The 21676-nt window shown below is 38.7% G+C and overlaps 1 long non-coding RNA gene across 2 annotated transcripts in view; it reads right to left on the reverse strand.

The window, feature by feature from the left end:
• Nucleotides 1–21676, reverse strand: part of LOC108384382 (uncharacterized) — a 102717-nt gene that overhangs the window by 50989 nt on the left and 30052 nt on the right. Inside the window, exon 4 of one of the 2 annotated variants that reach the window (XR_005056360.2) lies at nt 608–7747. The exons of the other annotated variant lie outside the window; for it this stretch is intronic. This is a non-coding gene — a long non-coding RNA (uncharacterized lncRNA). Of the gene's footprint in view, nt 1–607; nt 7748–21676 lie in introns of those variants that run through there. 2 annotated transcript variants of the gene reach the window in all.

Here is a 21676-nt window from a genome sequence, read left to right on the forward strand (position 1 = left end):
TGTGAGGAAACTGTCCTGTCTTTGGTGGGGTGCCTTTCTGTTTTTCCTTACTTAGCCCAAGTCACCAAAAGCACCCCCACCCCAGTACATGCACATGCTCACGCACGCACACACACACACACACACACACACACACACACCCCTGGAGAATAAGAGGTTAACAATTTGATGCTCACTTTGTGCTGACCTCAGATTTAGCCAATTGAGCTAGTGGTTCACTATGTATTGACAAACTAAGACCTGAGCCCCAGCTTATCTAAGGGATTCAAGGTTCATTTTAATATCAGTCTACTCAAAGTGCTAGTAGCCTTTCCAATTAGCCAGAGAATGTAAAATATTTTATGTTCAATACTTCAAGTTTAGCTACTGGAGAGAAATTATTTGAGAATTGCTAAGGCAGAGGAGGCACTACATCAATATATAGTCTTTCTCTCCCTCAGATTAATCTCTTTCTTTCTCTGATACTTGCCAGCCCCCTCTGAAGTCTGTTACTAAAAATTTTGAATCATATATGTTAAAGCTATATAATTAAATATATAATCATATCTCTAAGTTCCTTTGAAAAATATTTTATTTTAAATTATGCAAGGAATACATAACTACAGGCTCACTGTTTTAAAAAAACCCTAAAACAATACAGAAACATAGAAAATAAAAAATGAAAATTCTTCATTTTCATTCCTTTCCCCATAATAGATCAGTATGTATAGTTTGGTGTATAGCTCTCTGGATCTTTTTTTTTTTTTTTTTTGAGACAGCATCTCTTATATTTATTGATCAAATGGTTGTTAACAACAATAAAATTCTGTATAGGGGAGTCAATGCACAATCATTAATCAACCCCAAGCCTAATTCTCAACAGTCTCCAATCTTCTGAAGCATAATGAACAAGTTCTTACATGGTGAACAATTTCTTACATAGTGAATAAGTTCTTACATGGTGAACAGTACAAGGGCAGTCATCACAGAAACTTTCGGTTTTGATCACACATTATGAACTATAAACAATCAGGTCAAATATGAATATTCATTTGATTTTTATACTTGATTTATATGTGAATCCCACATTTCTCCCTTATTATTATTATTTTTTTTTTTAAATAAAATGCTGAAGTGGTAGGTAGATGCAAGATAAAGGTAGAAAACATAGTTTAGTGCTGTAAGAGGGCAAATGTAGATGATCAGGTGTGTGCCTATAGACTAAGTATTAATCCAAGCTAGACAAGGGCAACAAAACATCTCTGGATCTTTTCTATCATTTACATTCAGTTAATTTATACACAGATGTATTTATTATTATTATTTTTTAATGTGACTGAGTTTGTACTAAATAAAATCTGAAATTTACTTTATTTAGTGTGCCAGGGGTATGTTTATGCTTGTATGTTCTCAGCCAAGTTCTTTAATCGATGAAGCCTCAGTTTCTTACTGCTGCTATAAATGAGATTCACATTGGCACTGGGTCTTAAAAGCCAATTGTGTACATCTCTTCCCAACTCCATATTCAAATGTCATGTTGGTAGCTTGGAGTTGTCCTTTATGGAAGTACTTACATCACAGAAATTGGCAAATACTACAAATAAGGTCTCCCCTAGGCCAGCATGCTAACCTCAACCCCCTGGCCTTCATGGGAGCGGCTAACTCTAATTCTCTCCTCCCATTCTGGTGTCCCTAACATCACTATTGAAACTTGGTTCTTCCCTTTTCATTTTATATACTGCCCTTATCTCCCTGAAATCTCCTTTCCTCACTCTTCCCATATGCCCTGGGATGGAGGAATAGAGAGATGGAAACAGAAACCAGTAATTTAATGCCAACCACACTTACCTAAATACACGTTACAGCATATATTAGGCAAAAATGTATATTAATTCAAGACAGGGATTTATGGGAAAGGCAGAAGCCTGCATTAGTATTCTGTGCTAAATCACCATCCTTCATGGGAAAGAAGTAATCAGGCTGTGCACTGGTCCACAGGGGCAGTAGATACAACTAGTGTATGTCATCCTGGGCTTGATGTTCCATTTGACAATATAAGTCACATCTATGTGAGCATCTGACCAATTCCTCCCTGATTGTTAGGCATTTATCACAACTGCTTACATTGTAGGTTATTATTAAGAGCCAATTAAATGGTATATATACTGTACCTAAGTAGGGGTTCCACAACATATTAATTCCTTTACTTGTTTAGATCAGGAAGCTGAGGTCCAGAATGGTTTAGTGACTCAGTTCCACAGCTGTTACTGACAGAGCAGAGTCCAGAACCTGAGACCTCTGGCTCACAAGTAGAGATTGTTGTGCAAAACTGGTAGTTCTCAAAGTATGATCCAAGGAATCCTGGGCAAGTCTTCCCTTTTCCAGCTATGTATTTCTGTCAGGCTGGGTTTTCTTCATATACTTTAATCAAAATAACCTAGCACAGCAGGTTGAATGCAGAAGCAGATATGAGACTCCTACCATCTTCTGTTAAGGCAGGCATTAAAGTGAATTGCAAAATGTAAAAGAATGACATAATTTGCACTACTTATTTTTGTTTCGGAAAACAGTTATTTTTCATAAGAATATATTATCCATGCTAACATATTTGTTAACATTATTATTTTGAAAAAAATTCATGAACATTTTTAAATGTCTCATTTTTCATCTCTAATATGATATATATGTTTTTCTAAGGCATAGTATCTAAAGATATGGCCAATGTAAATGAAAATTCCTTTACATTCTTAATTTCTAAGAGTGTAAAAGGGTCCTGAAAGCAAAAAATTTGAGAACTGTAAGAAACCATCCTCTCCCCATTATGATGCTTCTCCATGTCAAATAAGGAGAAAGAATTACAATCTTGAACAATCTCTAAATCCTTGAACAACTGAAAATGTGCTAGACTATAACATTTAGAATCTGGGAATTCTGAAAGAGTGCCAGAGTTGAAAAACAGTTGGATTCAGGTTGGTGGTTGGGGAATGTCCACTCCAGGTTTAAAAGTTGTGATAGTTAATTTTATACCTACATGGCTAGACCACAGGATGCCCAGATATTTGGTCAAACAATATTCTGAATGTTTCTATGAGGGTGTTGGGATGAAATTTACATTTCAGTTGGTACACTTTGAGTAAAGCAGATTGCTCTTCATAATATGGGTGGACCTCATCCAATCAGTTTAAGGCCTGAATAGAGCAAAAGACTGATCTCTCCCAAGATTGGTTCCAAAGGGATTCCCAGGGAATTATGCCTGCAGGCAGCTTTCAACTGTACATTGGTTATTCTCTGGGTCTCCAGCCCCCTGGTCCACCCTACAGGTTTTAGATCTACAAGCCTCCATAATCTTGTGAGCAAATTCCTTAAAATAGGTCCCAATCTGTCTGTCTCTGTCTTTGTCTCTCTCTCTCTCTCTCTCTCACACACACACCACACACACACACACACACACACACACACACACACACACACATATATATATATATCCTATTGGTTCTGTTTCTCTGAAGAACTCTGACCAATACAGCATTAAAGTAGGGAGAGATTAAGGAATAAAGACCTGGGGAGGGATTAAGGCCTGTCAGTTCCTGTTAGGCAGGCAGGCTGCTGTCCTGGAAGAATGGAGGCATATTCTCTATCTCGGTTGCTTTAGGGCCAGGTCAGAGGGCATTCAGCTGAGGAAAATGTGCCCTGTGAACAGGCCAGACCATGGACTATCTTCCCCTCCCACTCCACTGCCCAACTGCTATGCTACACTAAGGGGCTAAGTGAGATTCCTTCAGGTCCCTTGATTCTGCTGGAAATTTCCTGAAGAAAATTCTTTTTAATCTAATATATGAAATTTATATATAATATATATGGTATATTATATATATAAATATATATATATATATACACAGACACACACACACACACACATAATTCCATAGGAACACTGCAGCGAGACTGGGTTTTGGTTAAAGTGTCAATTATTTTACACGTGTCAGAGTCTTCTCAGAATAGTTGGGGGGGTGGGTCGTAAAAGGAGCATGAGAACAACCCTGTGCTCAGTGAGGACTGCCCCTTAGCAGTGAACCAGGGAGCAGGGCGGCAGGGGGGCTTGGGAACAGAGCCGTCACCCTCTCAATTTTGCTTAGGGCTGGTTAGCAGGCACCTTAATTGGGAACAATACTTGTGTTTTTTGTTTTGTTTTGTTTTCTAAATCTGAGTATGTTTGAACTGGTTTCCTGGGGAATTCATCAGTTAAGATATGTCTCAGGATCTTGGCCACAGGCCATAAAGCTCACTTGACCTGAGTATGATATAAATACCTTCTCCTCCCTGATGCATTGATTTGTTTGCATTGGTCTGTCTCTAGGTACCATACACATCCATATCCCAGCCTAAGTTCCCAGACAGCAAGGACTGGCTTAGAGAAATTCTTTGAGCAACGTTAAGAGCCCAAAGGGGGAGGACTTCAAATTTATCGAATATTTAAAGTGTGGCAGGCATTTAAATATTAAGCTTATGTGATCTTCAGCATGTGTAATAGATAAGGAACCTGAGTCTTGGATAGGTTATATATTTAGTGGGAACTGTTATTTTAAAAAAGCATTTCCTACTTCCTTTCTCCTTCTTGGTAAATTGGGGTTTACCTTTTCCCTGCTTGGTTAAGTTGATAGGTTGGTTGGTTTTGCCTTCTTAAAGCTCTAATACCAGTAAGACCAAGCCCTGAGACGGAGACTGAGCAGGCAAAGGAAGGAGGAACACGTGTGAGAGAGTAGAAGGAAGGAAAAGGTAAGAATGGACATCAGAATGCCCGGAATCGACAATTTGAGACTGAAAGAGGCTGAGTAGTGTTGAATATACAATTTTAACCTTTCTTCTTACTTCTGAGTGGGAACTGGAGCTAGAAACTAAATTCTCAGTATTTTTCAAACTTCTTTGTTCACGACCCACAATAAGCAATGCATTTGACATTGAGACCAGTAAACACAAGGAACAAGTTCCATGGAACAATATTTAACCCTTACCATATGCAAAGAATTCTATTATTTTCCATTCTACTCTTTTTTAAAAAATAATTGTTGAGGTTATAAATTGATTTCATTATCCATTAATGATCTCCAATTCTGGCAAAACATCGTTATGGAAAAATTATTTTTAGCCTGCCTAAGGAACTTGCTCAAGGTCATGTAATATAAATGGTAGAACTGAGAATTTCCCCACACTTATTATCCTGAGTGGGAGTGAGTCCCAGGGCAGAGAAGTTCCACCTGGCAGTCTGAGGTGCCCAAGACACAAGAAGGCCTTCATCTCACAGACCTTCCAAGTTCATAAGGGATACCCTTCTCCTCCTCCTCCTGCTGGGATCCCATCTGCTTTCATCTACAAAATGTTTCTTCCTAGACATGTTATGGAACTACAAAGCTGTAGGCAAAATATGAAGAACTTCAATCAGGAATAATCAAAGAGAATAAAAGGAAAGGACATTCTCCCCATTGGAAGAGGAATTTCCCATGTAGGTATACCTTCATTCAGGAGCAAACATAACATACACCAAGTTCAAGGAGGATGGGAGGTAAAACAACTCTCTTCTCTCTGGGCCACAGAACCTCATGCCCAGCCAGTCCAGTCTCCATTAGGATGGAGACAATGGGGAGCTTTGAGATAGGAGCAAAAAGGGGGATTCCTCCTTGTGCTGACTTGCTTCTTCATCTCCCCTTGGTCTACACCTTCTAGGAAGGTGTTCCTCCCTCTCCTTGTTTCTTTCTTTCACATCTTTCCCCTTGTGAATTTGACCTCAGGGTGCCAATAATGTTGAAGGAAAATGAAAAACACAAAACCTTCTCTTTCCATGAGGCAGGTGAGTAATACTTTTCCTGGGGGAAAGTCTGGTTGTCCATTCCCAAGCATCTCCTTTGACCAAGTTGAATTGTTTATCTTCAGAGCACTCACTCCTTTCCCATCAGAGTGTTTCTAGGCTATGGTGATACCTTTAGGGAAGATTTAGGATTAACCTGATCTGAAATTCTTCTCATTCTTCCAGCTGCTTGTCTGTTCTGCTACCTCTCTTAGATGACTTTCATTCCTCCTCTGGAACAGGGAAGAGGGTTGGCTGGTTGAAGCTATCAATGCCTTATTTCCCAGGCTGAGTGACAGGGCCCCTGCCTTGTTACTTTCTTGCATAGGCTTTGAGCTCCTTTCACTCTGGTCCTACAGTGTTTGAAACAAAACAAGATCTTTCCTGCCTCAGAGCTTTTGTACAAGTTATTCCTCTTCCTGTAAATCTCTTCCCTTGGTTCTTCATATAGTTAGTTCCTTCTCCTCATCTGAGGCTCAGCTTACGTATCACATTCTCAGGGAGATTGTCCTCAATCAGATCCTCTAAAATAGGTTTCCTTTGTTATTCCTTATCTTGGATCTTGGTTTCCATCATGATACCAATCACAATGTGTTAATAGTTTACTTAATTGTCTTTGTTTCTGCCTCCTCCACTATATTGAAAGCATCCCAAAGGCATAATCAATAGTATGAAGTAGACAGTGTTACCCTCCTTTACACATTAAGAACTCTCATTTGTCTTGTGATTAGGATACGGTTGGCAACCTTCAACAAAGTGAGCTCTTTGCCAGGCTCTTCTTTCTCCCTCATTAAAGTTATTCATTTGATCATTTAGTCATCCAGTAACAGATATTTATTGAGCACCTACTTAGTTATTTTGCTCCAGACACCATGTTACAGTCATGAGCCAAGCAGTTCCTGTTCACTTCACTCCATGTTGCAGCTGGCCAGAATGATCATTCTCAAGTGCATTTCTCTGCTTAAAATGCTTGTCAGCTTCCAATGCCTTCTGGATGAAATCTGAGCTCTTCAATATGGACAGTAGTGCAGGGTGTCTGTGACCCGGCCCCTTCTTCCTCCACAACCACATCTTCTGGGGCACCTCTCCTGGCCTAGGTTCTGTTCTGCTGGTTGTCTGACTACAGGATCTCCTGGGGAAGGCAGGTAGCAACAATGAATGCCCCTTGAGTTTGCTTTTCCTATTCTCACTTTGTCTCATACACATACACACACACACACACACACACACACACACACACACACACACACACACACACACACACACAGAATGGCCTGGGACAATCACTGAATCACTCAGAACAATGGCTTTTGGATTGCTCATTGAGAATCTCAGCAGGTATATTTCTCTGATGGTTGGTCAGACTGCCTTTTACTTCTACCTGCCAGGCTGTAGCTTCTTCTGAGATCTCAGTCTCAGTGCAGCAGGTGAGGGTTTGACCGGCCCAGTAACTTGACGGTGGGCTTCCAAAAAGGATCCCTAGTTTGCTAGGTTCCACTGTGGCTAATGTTGTCAACAGTGGCATGAACTTCACTCTCTCCAAAGATGCTAAATGTCTACCAAGTGCTAAGGCAGAGGATGTCAGGAGCTCCAGATCAAAAGCTTTGCATCAAGAAGTTTTTCTCTGCATGAGGCAGCACCTTGAGTTCATGCTGTATTAGAAAGACCAGAGAGAAGGGAATTGAAGTCTTCACCATTTGTAAATATTTATTTCTTACTTTCAGTTCCACAGTTCTTCTGGACTGCTGTTGCAGACCTTTATAAAACTTTTCCCTTCTCATTTTGTGCTACTTGGGGCTTGCTTTTAATTTTTTTTTCTTGGGGGAATATCATGAACAAAGGACTAAGAGGGAAGGAATTTCTTCAGCAGTTCTGGAAACTTGCAGTGGCTTGTCTTCTAAATGCTTTATGCTTCAGCTTCTTCATCTATAAAATGGAGAATTAGCAAAATTAACGAACCTTTGTCTTTCATAAAGTGTCTTATGGGATAGGTGCTGTGTAAGTAATATGCTATGGAATGATAGCATTTTGTTAGTGTTTATAAACATAATTTGAATTTTCCATTAATTGGAATTAATCCTTTTTATAAGGAAAGACCTTTCTAATTAAATCACTGGTGTGCAACTTTGGGTGACTGAAGCTTTCATTTGGCTTTACTCCTAATAAAACGGTTTTCCACTCTATTTTGGGTAATTTCGTAATTTGCATCTTCCTTTGGCCAGTTTTAGTTAAGTCTCACCTTTTATGCAGTCTCTCTAAACGTTCTATTTGTTTCAGAAAATTTTCCTTAATATTGTGCCTCTTCTCATTATTGAAAATCACTTTACAGCTGAAGGTTAATAGTAATGTTTATTCAAAGTAATGCTATTATGTGCTTTAAGATTTTAAAATAAAAACAAATACCCTTTCATTAAATCACTGTTTTAGTAAATTATACTTTATTTTTATCCTGGATTTATGATGTTCCTTCTCCTTAAAAATTATTATTATTTTGAACACTACTGGCCCCAAATGGTAATGAACTACTAAGCCACTTAAACTTTTAGTTTTTTCATAAGTAAATGTCCACCTGGTTCGAACACAGAGTTATGTTTCAATGCTATTCCCCCACTTACAAGTCTTTTAACCCTCATATAACCTTCACTTCTCTTGAAAAGTAAAATGTTTTCAGCATTCTTAGATACACCTTCCATCTAAATCTCAGTTACTTTTTAAACAGTGTTAGTCATGGAAGTCAGGAAAAGAAAATGTTCTTTATTATGCCTACCCTGTGTTAAAAGGAGGGGTTCCAAATAATCTAGGAAGAGATGCTGGCTGTCCTCTGTGAAACTCTTTCTGCTCCCCAGGTACCATGCTGAACTGATTAAAATCCTGGGGCCAGATTTCAAGACTATATTTAGGGAATATAGTCTATAACTGCCAATTAGTAGGGTTTTAATAAAGGAGAGCCCCCAACCCTTGAATCTCTGGGGGGACTAATACAAACTTGAACTAGGTTTTCTAGGATGTCTCTAAATCAACATGGTAGTTTAAATTCACTCTAAACAAAATCAGTCTTCATGCCTCAAAGAATGCCTACAAATCTTTGTATGGAATGCTGCAGCATCACACTGAGGTCTGAATGGCCCATCATCAGGTAAGGTTCCTTAGCTCAGATTCCCTACAGAAATATGTGGGCCTGAGGTTAATTCATTTTAAGTGTTTAGCAAAATAGCTGGCTCATAAATGCTTAAAACATATTAATGTTTATTCCCCCCCCCTTTTCATGAGGATTTGGAGTAGGAGAAGCTAGGGAAAAATGGTAGAAACATGGCCAATAGACTCCAAGTCTGGCAAAATGTATTCAGCTTCATTTTCCCCTTAGAGAGCAAGACTCACTGCACACACATCTCTTGAGCCTACAGGGACTCCGGTATCAAAGCTCAGCTAGCTGCCACCCAGCCGTGTGGTACTAGCTGTGGGAGGAAGAAAATACTGATTCTGAAACTGCCCCAATGCAAAGTCAAGGGTGAAGATGATCAGAGCTCCTGTGAAGAAGCCTTTAGGAGAAGATGAAAAGGGGAAAATTCTGAGCAGTTATTTTCTGCAATCTGAGAAGCAAAAGATATTGTGGAATACATACTGTTACAACTGACCCCTCACAAAGCTTTCTGTATAGTCCTTTCAGTCACCCTCAAATGAATTATAAACACTGATGGTATGAGATATAATCCACTCAAACTAAATACATTAGTCAGTCATATAAAATTTATTAAGTTTATGGAAAGGTGATCAAGGAAGGTTTTACACTGTACCCTGCATGTGATACATTGTGATAAACCCTCTCTGTTCAACCACCTCTCTGCCCATGTCACTCTGGCATGCCACTAGACCCATGCCACAGCAGACCTCCTTTCCTTTTCTGTCCCCTCCCCCATTGTAATGTAATGCTCAGACTTCCAAATTCCACCCTTCCTCCCCTAATGTCTTACAATTGCTTCATGTATTTCACCAAACTTCAGTTCTTCAAACTTGCCTAACCACATGCAGGTGCTGAGTACAAAATAATTCTTCAAAAGAAACCTGAGTTACATATGGTTGTAAGATTGGCTGGGATGGGTTTATCTCCTCAAGATATAACCAAGTGAGTCAGCTGACCCTTGCTGAATTCTTTCTCTCAATGAAAGAAGATCTACATGCTCTGAAGAATGACTTCCTGTTACTAGTACCTTCACATTATCAGCTCTGAGGAGCCTAATTTGTTTGCAAGTCCATAGACAGACTCAAGAATATGAATACTTAAAAAAATGTGTCATAACCACATGTTGACTTTCCTCTTGTCCTCTTTGAGCTTCCCAAATCACAAAACTTCTTACACAAAAGCATTATGTAAGTACACCTACTGAAGACTTAATAGGGTGGATGAAGGAAAAAGTTTTTATTACACACCACATAGGAAACAGCTTAATAAATGCCCCATTATGCAATTCCTCCCAAAGTTCCTTTACAGGTGGACCATCAGCTGGAATCTTCTTTTCTTTGACCCCTTCCTCCAGGAAGCCCTTGGCCTTGGACCTGCCTGTTCTCCCTCCTGGAAAAGGAAAATAGTCTGGAACCCAGAAGGAGCCTTGCTTCTACTCCACAGTAGGTTTATCAGTGCTTATAGCAAAGCAAGTCTCTGGCTACAAAGGAATTCTCACACCAGATGAAAAGAAGATAGTTTTTGCCATACGTTACATATCCTTTGTTATTTCAAAGGTATATAGACTCAGATTCATCTTTTCAACAGATAATTACTAAGGTCTTTTATAGGTAGGCCAAGCAATGGGCTAGAAGCTGGCTATAGCAGGGAGCAAGATCCACTACCTACCCTCAGTGAGCTTACTGCCTAGCAGGAAATAAGTACAGGAAAACGCATGTCAACTCAGACTGCCAACTGTGATACTGGGGGATATACTGATTGTCATGGGGACACCTTCAAGAGTCACTGTCTTGAGGGAAGCAAGTCTAGGAAGGCTTTTCCGGAAAAGTGACATTAACAGCAACCAGCCAGATGAACAGTAGTAGAGGAAGAGGGAGGGTGGGGCAGCCTTCCAGTAAGGGAACAACAACAGGTGCAAGACCCAGAGGGAAGGAACGTAGCCTACCCGAGACTGGGACAGTTCACTGTGCTTGCTGCAAGCAAGGGCGAGGATGAAAAGAGTAGAAAAAGCTGAGGCTGGATTAGGAAGCATGGCTGTTTGTATCTGGCCTGTAATGCCACGTTGAAGTTTTTTTTTTTTTAACTGAAGTTAGTGGGAGAGATTTTGAGCAGACAAGGAGCATATTTAGATTTTAATTCTTTAGAAAAAACCTCATTGGGTGAAATAGAAGCCAAACAAACCAGAACAATGTGTGATAACTGCTGCTTGAATTGTGTACCAAGTGCTGTGAACGTTCTGTGAGGGGCCAGGTGACTCCCACAGCTGAGGCAGGCTTGGCCAGGGCTTTGAGAGCAGGTGGTCTGGGCAGTGAGGGCAGCGCTTCAACAGAGTGAACGCCCTGCCTTCTAAATGTACTGGTTTTATTCCAATGCACATCTTTTAATTCTTGAGAACTTCGAAGACAGTATTATTCAAGTGCCTTCTAAAGCCACAGTCCCATTTATTATTTATCTGAAGTTCCTCACGGCTTTCTTTCCTGTCAGGGATATGAATCTGAAGGAATTTTAGAGCCCAGATGATAACTTCCTTGAATAAATTATTACACAATTTTCAACGTTGAGGAAAATTACCTTCTACAATAATAACATTTGGGGCCTTAATCTAATTTTGGTATTATTTTCTCAATCATTTACAGAATCCCCAAATCCTACATAGACGTTGAAGAATGATGTTTGCCTGATCATTATCTCTTTTTCAAGAGAAAATAACTTGTCTCTGCTAATTACAGCAATATCACACACACAAAAATGAATTTAGCAAGAAAGATTTCGGCATGTAGAAAGGAAAATAATTTTGATAGAAATGGATGTCAAATTTTAATTTGTCAACAAAGAACTGTTAAAAATAATAATTAAATAATGTTGAACACTTACTATGCGCCAAGTGTGATTTTTGCATTTTGTTATTTAATTCTCAAAATTGTCCTGTGAACTATATACTAGTAGTACCATTATCCCCACCTTACTAACAAGAAAGCAGAGGTTGGGAAAGGCTATGTAAAAGTTATGCAGTTACTAAGTAGGAGAGCTGGGATTTGATCTAAGTCTATCTCCAGAGGTTATGTTTCATATCTTATTTCTGTAAACCTCTTCTTAGAGATCTTGGGAATCTCAGTCCCTACCTTTGGGCTAGATATTGGATAAGAGCCTGGCAAAAGGCTAAAGTACAGACATATAAGTAAAAGATTGGTACAGAAAGGATAACTTGTATTTAATAATCCTATCATTCCACCAGTGATTCAGTAATTTAATATTAACATTAACCTCCATAGCCTTTTCTCTCAGACCACCATTATCTTTATTGAAGGCTATAGGGTATGGCCCTAAATTATTTATTTTTCCTAGACTTGTACAATTCTGTCCTGTTGGATTATTTTCCATTCTGATCAATCTCATGGGTTTTATTGATTAAGTAGGACTGAATATTTCTCCCAATATGAACTGTTTTCAGCTGTTGGGAAGGTAGTTTTCTGTAATACAAGAAATGCAGTCTAATGACCAAGAGCCTTGAATTCCAGCTCTATCATTTCCCAGCTATATGTGCTTAGAGAAATTAAACTTCCTAGAGCTTTAATTTCCCCATCTGTAAAATGGGGATATATTACTGCCCTTAAGGACTTGATTAGAAACCATTTGAGGTCACCTGTTGAGCATTGGCGAGAGTAGCTTTAAAGTCAAACCTACCTTCTGTAATGCTGCCGCAGCTTAAACTGCTGCAATAAGTTTCTCAGCTTTGGCATCCTGTTCACAAATATTTCCTCTTCCTTCCATGGCATCATATGTGCAACCTTTCTGAATAAGTGTTTGATTAAAAGGTTGACAAGTGATTCTGGTGGTGATGATTAGGGGGTAGGGCTCACTGGCTCAAACTGCCATGTATAAAATGTGTCTATCAGAATCAAATGCCACTCTGCTCTGCTTCATGCTCAGAACAGGTGGTTTTTTAATAGTATGTCATTTGCTAAGATCCTAGAGTCCTCAGTCAGTTCACTCTCCTGTTCACAGGTCTGACTGTTGTCTTGAACCTGTGCCAAAGACTCAAAGGTTGTATTTGCCCTTACAGCCTAGGAAACAGATTGGTTTTGAGGCACAACTCTAAAGGTTTGAATGTAACATACACTTGAGCTTAGACAAGTGACAAGTTTATCTCCTTTTTGCTGGTTTATGGACTGATAGATTTTTTGAACCCAACCCAAGGCTTCTCTCAGGATGAGCCAGTTCTCCTGCATTGGCAATCTGTGGAACTGCTGACTCTTCCTGCCCATGCACAGTGTAAAAGACTTGGTGATGCACCTCCTATTCCAGCTTTAAGGTATAATTCATCTGTCATGAAATGAATTATTAAAATAGATACAAGTCAGTGGTTATCAGTGTATTTTCAAGGCAGTGCAACCATCACCACTAGATACAGTGATTCTTACTTTTCCAAATATATATACCTGATGGAAAAACAAAATTTTGCTTAATGCCTATTTTCCTTTCAAAAATTTCTGGTGTAAAAAATCCAGAATTCTGATTGCAGTAATTTTCTCTTCAGGTTGCTTTAGCTGGTATATTAAAGTGAACTCATTATTATGAATTATAAGAATATTCCTATTTATGTAGGTGTCTTCTTCATTTCCCATGATTATTGAGAAATACACAGAGCCTACAAATGTTTAATTCTTTTCTTCTCATATATTAAATTACTTTTCTGCATGAGCATGTACAGAATATATCCAGGAAGACGTCCTTCCAGAGGGTAACACACAGGTCCCCCAGTTTCATCACCTTCTTATAGCGTCTTGTCTTATCAAGAAGAGGTAGAAGTGTTACCACTCTTATTGCTTCCTTGTTTCAGTGATCCCACTCACATTTGGTAAAAAACTAATTCATGTTTGCTTCCCTTATTTGTCTTTTCAAATTTAAAATATTTTATTTTCAATGTAGGCATTATAGCACCCTTTTTTTTAAACATACATTTTTTGAAAGAATAGACAAATATATGTCATGGTTTATATACAAAAATAATACCATGGACCAACAGTAACCATGTAGAACTGTTTTCCATTAGTAATGCAGGGTTTATATCAACAGTACAGTTACAGGCAGAGGGAAACATCAACAGCTCCAGCCAGTGAACACCACTGCAGACAGCATCACGGGCAGGGGCGGCCCTCCTGTCACTGATGGGTATTGAGCTGGTTGCTTTTTGAAGAAGGCAGCAGGGATGAGCAAAAGTGTCTAGAAGACTTCACACAATAGGCTACAGTTTCACACTTAATTCCTTCAAATAGTGATAAAAATGGTGATGAAGAATGAAGACCATGCTAACTGCAGTTCAACAGTTCTAATGGTACCATTACTATATACTGGGGAAACTGCTTTCCACTCTACATCTGGGTCTATTATAAATTGTTCACTTGTTCTAGTGTTTATGAAACATGTACTCTGAATGAAATTTTGTGTTAGGGACTGTTTTGTTAAGGATCTTAGGATCCAGTGGAAGAACTCATGCACTGTTTATGAAACATGTACTCTGAATGAAATTTTGTGTTAGGGACTGTTTTGTTAAGGATCTTAGGATCCAGTGGAAGAACTCATGCACTTTCATACAAGAAAGTTGTAATTACCACAGAATTGATGTAACATTTAAATTATTTTATTTCACTGATTTTATTGTATTGAATATGTTTGAAATAAGTAATTTATTGGCTATGGCTGGGAAATCATTTTTATAATAGTGAGGTTTTCATTATGATGGTATTTATTGTAAGGGGATCTGAACTGTAATATAATACAATTACAATCATAAATATAATTATGAGTGTGTAAGTGCTAAGGGAATACAGTAGGGGAGATTAATTAGAGACAGGAGGTTCTAGGCCTCCTCCAAGGGCTTCTGATTGATTCAGGGAGAGATCCTGGTTCTCTCTAGACTTCTCTTTGCTCCCAAGGGACTCTCCTACACCGAAAATTTATGATGGGGAAGGTAAGGGTCTTTGCATGCATGTCCAAATCAGAAGGATCTTTTGGCCCCAGTTTTTAAGTGTCTCACCTTATTTCTTTAAAATAACTGATATAGCTAGAAAATACTACCCATAAAAAAAAATACTATTCATTATCTTTGAGACCTCTAATAATGGAAGTTTTCTCCAATTTTGAAAAATAGCCTTTTAAAATGAAGTGACATGCAGAGGATTACGGTCAAGCCCCCCAAACTCTGTTTTAGAGAGGTGTGCTTAATGATGGAACCCATAAATTATGAAGCATAAATGGGTCCTGACATGACCCTCACTAGGACACCATGGCCACTCTCACATGGCTGGCCATGTGTAAGGCCTCACTTACATTAGGGCAGGGATGCCCCCGCTCCACATCTTGAGGTCCTCCCAAACACCTACACATTTCACAGCCTTGCATATTTTATAAGGGACTCTCCTAACATTGATCAGTAGGCAAGCGGCTGGGTGTCAGATTTGCTTTGCAGTAAGTTATTAGGATGGATATAAACATTTTGATCATCACTAACACTAAAGATAATTTGACAACTAACTCGGGGAAATAGACACACTAGGTGTTGCTGGGTACTCAGCCCTCTTGTCTCCACAATGCTTTTGCACAGCAAGCACAGCAATTAGACGTTCCTGCATGATCTTACCTAGACTGTCCTGAATCTTGGGGTTATTTTAATGTATCAATACATGTTTAATTGCTATCAATAAAAAGATGAAATAAAACTAAGCAAAGGCCAAGGTTGAACTTGTGGAAGGGAGAATTTGTGGAGCTCTAAATCCAAAGGTAAAAGAATCACATATACTGTGCCTACCATCAGCCATCAGAAACACTGAGTCCCAACTTGAGTTTGGTGATGATGCACTCTGCAATTCCAGGTAAGTCACTAAAACCTCTGCTCCTCAGTTTCCCCACCTGTCTATCTTTAACATGTACGCAAAGACCTGGCAGAGGAAGACTTTTAAATGACTTGCCTCTGAGTGGGCAATCATTCCAAAGGAACAAAGGAAAGAAACTTTTTTAAAAAGAAAAATTTATAGCCTGGGTTGATTTTACATCAGTACCAAATTATAGTTTGTTACAATTTAGGGTTAGAAATCGACAGTCAAGCAAAAGTGAAGTTTCAAAAGTCTGCATTGTTAAAGTGCCAGCAAGCAAAAGGTAGCTTGTAATGTTTTAAAACTGCTGGTAATATGGGAGCAGGCTGAAGCAGGCAGCTAGAACTGTAGGCAGAACGTAACACAGCCCCAGGGTTAAAAAGAGGAGGTAAGGGTGAAGTGGTATCTTTGGCTTAACAAAGCGGTTAATTGTCATCAAATAATTCAAATATGTTTATTTCTTCAATCTTCACCCCAGAACTGAGGTGAACAAGGAGTCTCTATTTAGCTACAGATGACTCTTAACAACAAAGGGGAGAGAAAGAAAAAAATGAATGAAAGAAAGAAAAGAATTGTGATTATTTGCCTTATCAAAAGTGATCAACTATCAGTTCTTTACGCTGCCAGGACGACATTTCACTATTATTTTTCAACTCCAGCCACCAGCAGAAACTCCCTATAGAAGGAGACTCATAGCAGCTACACAGACAACAGAAAGGGAAGCAGCTTTCCGTGGCCAGCACCTTCGGGACAGCAGACAGGGCGTCTCACCCTGATGGTGTATGTGTGATTACACAAAACCTTCACTTGGCCATTTTTAGGTGTTTTAATAATGCTGATGCAAAATAAGAGTAAAATTACAGGTGCCAGTTACCAGTGCCGAATGCTGATAAACAACTTACCATTTTGCAGTGGCTGGTCACATCTGGAGCCTTTTGGGATGCAAAAGTACTGGAAGGATTATTGCAAAACTTAAAGACACTTTTGCTGCCATTACTTTGTTTTTCACCTAAATTAGTGAAGGTTTTTTGGGGGGTGGAGATGGCATTTTTTAAAGAGAGTCTTAATGCTTATATCACAAACTTACTTAGTTAAACACTAATCAAATAGCTAAATGGAAAAGGAGGTTAGATGTAGAGTACTTGCTTGAAAACTTTTCTAAATTGACCTGAAAGAGACAGAGGCTGGTATAAAATTATGGACTGGTGGATCATGGTTTACTAATTTTCATATGCTATCAAATTCCCCAGTTTAAATAACCTGCTTATATTTGATTTAGCATTACTGATAATTTGCCTTACAATGCTTAATTAGCATATAATGGGAATAATAATATAAAGAGCATAAGAAAAATAATTTAAGTATTAGTGCATTATTCTTATTCTGTTTGGAGTGATGGTTTTCCATAGCCTCAAAAGAACATTAACATAAGAATATAATGTGTTAGAATATAGTTAGTATTTAGACTCATTTTTAATAAAACTCTTCTTTTAGAATATAAGTATTTCTCTATATTTTATATCCATTTTAAGGTTATGGGCCTGATACCAGAGCTAGACATTGATGGATAGAAAGAGTTTGGAGAGAATACCTTTTAGAAAAGTTATTTCGTGATTCTTGCTTGTTTTCCATCAGGCTGCTTCAGGAATAATTATTCATGTACGTAGCTAGTAGTACATAATCCTCTCGCTCTCTTCTTTTTGTGCTTCTCCATTGAAAACATGCAATCAAATCTGAGGCTGCAAACTGGTCATAGCTACTGACGTCTGACTTTCAAGAGATTATTTGCTCTATCTATCACAAAGGAACTCAGACATTTTAATGAACACACATGTTTTTCTATAGCATTCATGGACTGACAAGGCTGGAGATGTCTGAAATGATTTGGTTAGACTCATTGCAGTCCTCCAAAAATCATTTCCTGTGATATCATGTAGTACATTTCTCTTAGGGCTTCCCTGTCAAGGATACTCCATTTTTAAGCTAAATAATAACTTAGGGAGCTTAATAGATTTTATTACTGAACATTGATGCAGTGTGGCCAGTATATGAAGCATTCTAGCTTTCTCCATGCAAATGAGCAGGTATGCTTAACAAGTCAATCTTGAATTTATGTGATGACAAAAGCTACTCTGTGGGCTGTGCCCGTTAGTACATGTAGACACAAGCACATACTGGCTTGAACATGTATTAGCATAAGGTGTTACTGTGCTGAGAAAGTAATTTGTTGACCAAAATATGCATATCTGAATTACAGAGGGCATCTGTGGTTCTTCTCTTCAATTCCAGTCCCTTCTGTCTAAAGTCTGATTTTAAGCCCTATGTATGTCTTCTTTTTGACAATAATGTAAGAAACTTTTTGCCTGACTAGGTCAAGAAGTCAAAAAGACATTTTTTTCCTTCTAGTTTCCACACCCTGCTTATTCATTTGGAGTGATATTATGTGGTTGTTGTAAAATAAAAAATAAAAAAATAGGACTCACGTGGTGAGTAAAGGGAAGGAGGAGATGAACATTTGCTGAGTTATGGCACCTGATATGTGCCAAGCTCTTCCATACATGATCTCACTTATTCCTTACAACAAAACGAAAGGGAAATGTTTTTGCTCTCAGTGTGGAGATGAGGAAACTGAAGCTAAGAAATGTTAAATAACTTAGCCAAATTCACAGAGCTCATCTTTAGAGGAGCCAGAACTTCATCTGGGTCTATCTCTAAAATTTATGTTATTTTCACTACACTGTGCTGCCCTCTATGGATTCTGAAACTTCATTTAGGGAGTACCAGAGCAAGAGAGTTTGGAGGGTAGCATCTCATATTGTTTGAAGTGCAGTTTCGAATCAAGTTAGCAAATCTCTGTACTCCAAATGGGACCTGTTCTTGAATCTTCTATGGACCAGTCTGAATTTTACAATTGGAAAAATCTATCTGGAAACAGTGGAGAGAAACAAGTTTCATCTTGGTAGCTACAAAGGACAGTTGGAAACTTTTGCTTTTGGTACAATAAAACCTACAGTGTGCTTGGTAATGACCTTTTCAATTGTGGTATTAATGTTTTAGCCAAAGTTCTATTCATTGCCAGGAAGAGAAAGCCACTCAAGGGGAGTTTATTGTGAGGTTAAAACAGGCCATCTTCTGGCAAGCCTAAGGAAAAAAAAAATCAATGTACAGTCTATGGTCTAGTTAAGAACTAGACCTAGAATCAAGGTACTTCTTCTGTGCTCCCCGTCACCTTATGATTTATGGTGTGCTTCTCTATGTGTATCCACTCCATGCTCCAGCGTTCTCTACCTACTTATCAGCATGCTCATCATTGACAAAGGCCACAATATATCCCAGTTTCTCACAATCACCAGACTGAAATCTGAGGACATGCTTGAGTCTCTTTAATTTCAAGAGAAAATCTGATTCCTCACTACCATTGGGTGCCCTTGGTCAGGTGTCTGCCAGTGCCAACAGGGAGGGAGGCACAAACAAGACTGCTATGATTACCTCTTTAGTAAGGATTGCAGGTTTGCGCACTTCTAAGAGAAAGTGAAGCAGCCACTCCAAATACATCTCTGAACAAAAAGGAAAATTATCTGAATATGACTTTGTAGTTTTTGGAGTTTTTTCAAATAGTCTCCTTAGATTTGGAATTGTTTATCCCCGGTTTATGCTTAAGGAAACTGACCAACTGGCTGAATGATCTGCTGAAGATCATTTGGCAGAGTAAATGGAGGACCCAGGACAAGAGACTAAAGCTTAGATTTTTCCACCATATTAGCCTGCATCTTTATCCAAGAAATGGATACAACTTAAGGAGGAAAGTTGTTGCAATGGTGGTTTTAAATGTACAGTTTAATTCACAATCAACATTCATGAGTGAATTTGCTAATTTGAAGTCACAGTGAGTTTTAACTTAACTTCATAGTACCACATCTTTGTGTTGAACCTCAGAATGGGTACTGCATTCCACTGGAAGCTCATAAATTCATTTTCTTATATTGATATGGCATGAACTTGTAGGAATTATGGATACAATGAAAAGAATAAGGGAAATAGATTGTTTTGGATTGCAGAGTAATTGTAGTCCAATGTTATACAGATGACAGAGTATGCCTTTAAAATGTCATGTGACATTTTTGTGCAAATGGAACATTTTACAGAGGCACAGACTCTATAAAGGTAGGGCTGTGTTTAAAATGCATGAAGAAATGAGTTCTTAGTCAGGTCTATACCCAGGCACAACTTGTGCCAATTTTTTTCAATGACTCCTGAATCTCAAACCAAAAATCAAGAAAACAAAATTGAATGAAAACACTTGGAATTATACTCTTTGCCCAGTGATAATGCAATTTTCCTGTGCCAAATTATGTTAATTTCTCCAGAATTTAAAGAAGTGATAACATTTTAAAGATGAAAGGACTTTATTCTTATGCTCAAGAAAAGGCTACTATAATGCAAATTGAAATGCACCAAAATATAAAGCATTTCTTTATTTGCATCCTACTGGACATACCTGCTGGCAATGTCCATGGTGGCAAAAAAAAAAAAAAAACACCATGGCAAGAAATGGATGGTAATTTTTCATGCAAGAGCATTACAAATAGATTCCTGTAGAGATTTAAATGTCTGGAAAAGTCTCTAGGAACAGACCTTAAATGGTTACACAGTTAACATTCAGATATCAAAGAATTCAGCAAAATAGAAACTGTTTAAATATTAAACATCAAATTTTCCTTCTTTCAAAGGACTAGTAACATAGTAATAAAAATTGTCTTTGAAACTTGCCGTCACAAGGTCTCAGTCAGGCAGTGGATTTTAAATAAAAATTTGCAAGCAGTTCTTATTTAAGCAAAATTAACAGCTGAGCAAAGAGGAATGAATTAGTAGCCTGCCCAAACTCACCTTGACCAGACAACAGTCCACCTCCTTTGCAGCACAAGCTCCTCCTAGCTGCCTGCAAAGCGAAACCGCCCAGGATCGATGCTGTCAGGGAAATGCATCTACAGAGGCCAGGCACTAATCAAGTTCTCTTGCAGCTGCTGACCTAGCCCTCTACACTAAAAGAAGAAACATGCAACCGCGAAAGACAAGCAGATGGTGGACAGAGAATTGGAGGAAAGGGGAACAATAAAGGTGGAATCCCTGGGCTTGAAAATAATGGGGCACCCCAACAATAAAAATCTCTTTGTCCACAGTGATGAAGAAAGATTTCATTGCAGTGTTCTCAAAGAGACCCACCGCATTGGGTGAGAGGCACAGGATAACGCGACTGGCTCTGGCTGTTCCTGAGGAGGAGCCACAGCCTGAGCACCGGTTCTCGCGTGGCAGCCCTGTGACTGGACCTAAGAGGGGCAGGCGGGCCTAGTCAGAAGCAGCGGAAGGAATCATAACCTGAGAGGAGTGGATGCTTAGGAAACATCAACACATTCTTTCTGTACTTGTGTTCTCCCAGAAAAATATTGATTCTACTTGGTACTCAAGAAAACAATCATAAAGAAAGAATGACAACGTACTAGAATCTTGCACCTGACAGTAATCGGGGATATTCAGGAAGATTCAAGATCTTCCCCAAGGTCACCTACAAGTTAGGGAGCATAGAGCTGGACAGAACCAAGGTCAGTTTCTCCTAGGTCTCTGGACAGTGCCTTGCAGTTCCCGTAAATGGTCCATACTTCTGAAACCCTTTCAGCTATGGGTTCATGTTGGAACACTTCATTTCAGTAAGTTGAAATAAAACACTGGGATTGTTAACAATAAAACTGGTTTCTATAAATAATGACTTTTATAGGAAATATGACTCCTACCAATTAACATATG

The sequence above is a fragment of the Manis javanica genome, chromosome 1 (genome assembly GCF_040802235.1).
Source record: "Manis javanica isolate MJ-LG chromosome 1, MJ_LKY, whole genome shotgun sequence".
Taxonomy (NCBI): Eukaryota; Metazoa; Chordata; class Mammalia; order Pholidota; family Manidae; genus Manis; species Manis javanica.